At 39.3% G+C, this 2,988-nt stretch overlaps 1 non-coding gene across 1 annotated transcript; it reads right to left on the reverse strand.

Moving 5' to 3' along the window:
• Positions 1-265: 265 nt before the first annotated feature.
• LOC125339742 lies at positions 266-372 on the reverse strand. The gene has a single exon (XR_007208594.1). It is a non-coding gene; the product is annotated as a U6 spliceosomal RNA (small nuclear RNA).
• Positions 373-2,988: the final 2,616 nt, after the last annotated feature.

Here is a 2,988-nt window from a genome sequence, read left to right on the forward strand (position 1 = left end):
ATTTTGTCTAACTTACAGTTAGACAAAACCATGGAATATGTGTTGCCAGAGGGAGCAGAGAAGTCATGGCAGAATGGAGAGTAAATAGTCATTATATCCAATTGACCTATGTGAAAATGGAATCCAATAACTTCAGGATATGAGTGAGGTTGGGACAGATGGGAGAGAATGATGGAAGAGGTGACTTCGAGTAGGGATGCTTTGTACTTTTAAACTGATATGTTGAATTGAACCCCCTGGTACAACTATTTAAGGATAATTTTTTTTTAATATGGAACACTTCACGAATTTGCGTGTCATCCTTGTGTAGGGGCCATGTTAATCTTCTCTGTATTGTTCCAATTTTAGTATATGTGCTGCCGAAGCGAGCACTTTAAGGATAATTTTTAAAAAGAAAAAAAAAAGTAGTTTTTGTTTTTGTTCTTCCAGTCCTGGGGCTTGAATTGAGAAGGCTTGGGCATTGTCCCTAACTATCTTGGTGCTCAAGGCTAGTGCTTTACTACTTGAGCCACAGCACTACTGCTGGTGTTTTCTGAGTAAGTTAGTGGAGATAAGAGTCTCATGGACTTTTCTGCACAGGCAGGCTTCAAACTGCCTCCTGGGTAGCTAGGATTACAGGTGAGAGCACCAGAGCCTGGCCAAGAATAGTATTTTTAAATGTTGAGTTGTGGTGGTACATTTATTATGAACCAGGTGCTGGTTTATATTACCTAGTGCAGAATGTTTGCTAAGTAGATAAGAAATTTGCTCCAACTGGCAAAAGCCTCTGGGGATGAGCTTTCCTCAATTGTACCAGACACAGCACCCTCCACACATGCTGACATTTCACCCGCTCATTTGCTGCCCAAGTACCATCCTTTTAAAACACCTCTTACTTCCTTCCATTTAGATAGTGGAGTATATGATTGTTGCCAATGCTCGGATTAAAGGCAAGGCAGGAATACATTATAAAATGTTCACCATCTGTATTTCTATATAAGCCAAGGTTTTGCTCTTGTCCAAAATTGTTTTGTTTTACAAATTTCCCAAGGTAGTTCAGAAGTTTAGTTTTAAAACTTCCAATCAGCACAGACTACTTTATTCCTCAAATTCTTTCAGGCATCTTTGCCATACCAGATGTCTGGTGTTTTGAACAGTGGCAGCTTCTTCCTAGATAACTCTCTCTCAATATCTCTCTCTCTCTCTCTCTCTCTCTCTCTCTCTCTCTCTCTCTCTCTGTCTCTCTCTGTCTCTGTCTCTCTCTGTCTCTTTCTCTCTCTCTCATTAACCACAGCAATTACAGAAAATGACAACCTTCATGGCCTGTCATCCATATTACATGCAACCTAAGATTAGTTCTTGACAGTTTTTTAAATTGATTTATTTATTGTCAAAGTGATGTAGAGAAGGATTACAGTTTCATATGACAGTTCTTGACAAGCTTGTTTAATTCGAAGGGCTGAGTGAGACAGATTCCTGTAGAATCGTTTCCTCCCATGCTGACCAGACAGCCTGGAGTCCTCACCTTAGGAAACCCAGTTCTTTCAGTCAAAAAGACTTTGTCTTCTACGGAAAAAGCTGGGAAGATGCTCAGATTCCTGAAGATTATGAGTACACTAACTTGCTCAGCAATTCTTCAAGTGTAGCTGGGGAAAACTAAATCCAATAAATGGCCATAATTCATTCTTGAAAAGCTCCACATGCCAAATGAAACTTACCTACTTTAGCACTACTGGGGTGTGAACTCAAGGCTTTACATTTTATAGGTAAGCCCACTATCAGTCAAGTCACACCTCCAATGGCAAAATGTAAAATTTATGATTTAGCAAAAGTTATGTAGGACTGGAGGCCTGGCTCAAGTGGTACAGCGCCAAGCATGAGGCCCTCAGTTCAAGTCCCAGTACTTTGCCAAAAGATAAACATTAAATGCACTTCTTTGTTTCCTGAAAGACTTCTTAAAGGATTATTGCCAATGTGTGTGTGTCTCTCCAAGAAAAGAGAAAAAAGAAATAGATCCCGAGACAAATATTTTATCCCAAAGAGGATCCTAGAAAATTACTGGTGAGGTAGTCAAGAAACTAACAAGAAAGGGAAGAAGGTCAACATTACTTGCATCAATGAGCTAGTTGTTGGTATGGGCATCTGAGTTTCTCACTTACCTGAGACTCCTGCCAAACTGTAGTGGCTACCTCACAGCTGGCCAGATACAGGAAACTGGACTAGGATAATTGAGGAGAATCGAGAACTGTAGGAAATATGCAGAATAGTTAATGATTCCAAGTTTTTATGGTATAAAATCCATATTACATTAGATTATGTTTGTTTTACATCTCTGAATATCTGACTTGTATTTAACACACTTTTTTTTTTTTTTTTTGGCCAGTCCTGGGCCTGGGACTCAGGGCCTGAGCACTGTCCCTGGCTTCTTCCTGCTCAAGGCTAGCACTCTGCCACTTGAGCCACAGCGCCGCTTCTGGCCGTTTTCTGTATATGTGGTGCTGGGGAATCGAACCTAGGGCCTCATGTATCCGAGGCAGGCACTCTTGCCACTAGGCTATATCCCCATCCCTTAACACACATTTTTGAGAACACAAAATTTATTTTAAAATAATATATAATCTGTATAGTTATATAATATATAATTTTAAATATATGTGCATGGATATATGCATATGGTATATATGTTATGTATGTATGTATTATTAGGGTTTGAAGTCAGGCTCTTATACTTTTTAGGCAGGTACTCTACCACTTAGGCTACTTTGTCAGTCCTTTGGTGTTGCACATCATATGACATGCTCCCTTCAAGTCTCTGTCTGTGTCCTTTCTTTTACAAAGGTAGAATGCATGAGTTTCCTCCATAGGTCTAATTTAGCTAACTATTGAACAAAAGTAATTATGAATTGTTTTACCCAATGTTTGTAGAAGACTAGCCAATTATCCATGGGAGCAAGAGTAACTACAAATAAAAAGCCAATCAAGATAGTCATTTGCCAAATAGACATATAT

This window comes from Perognathus longimembris, chromosome 21 (genome assembly GCF_023159225.1).
Source record: "Perognathus longimembris pacificus isolate PPM17 chromosome 21, ASM2315922v1, whole genome shotgun sequence".
Classification (NCBI taxonomy): domain Eukaryota; kingdom Metazoa; phylum Chordata; class Mammalia; order Rodentia; family Heteromyidae; genus Perognathus; species Perognathus longimembris.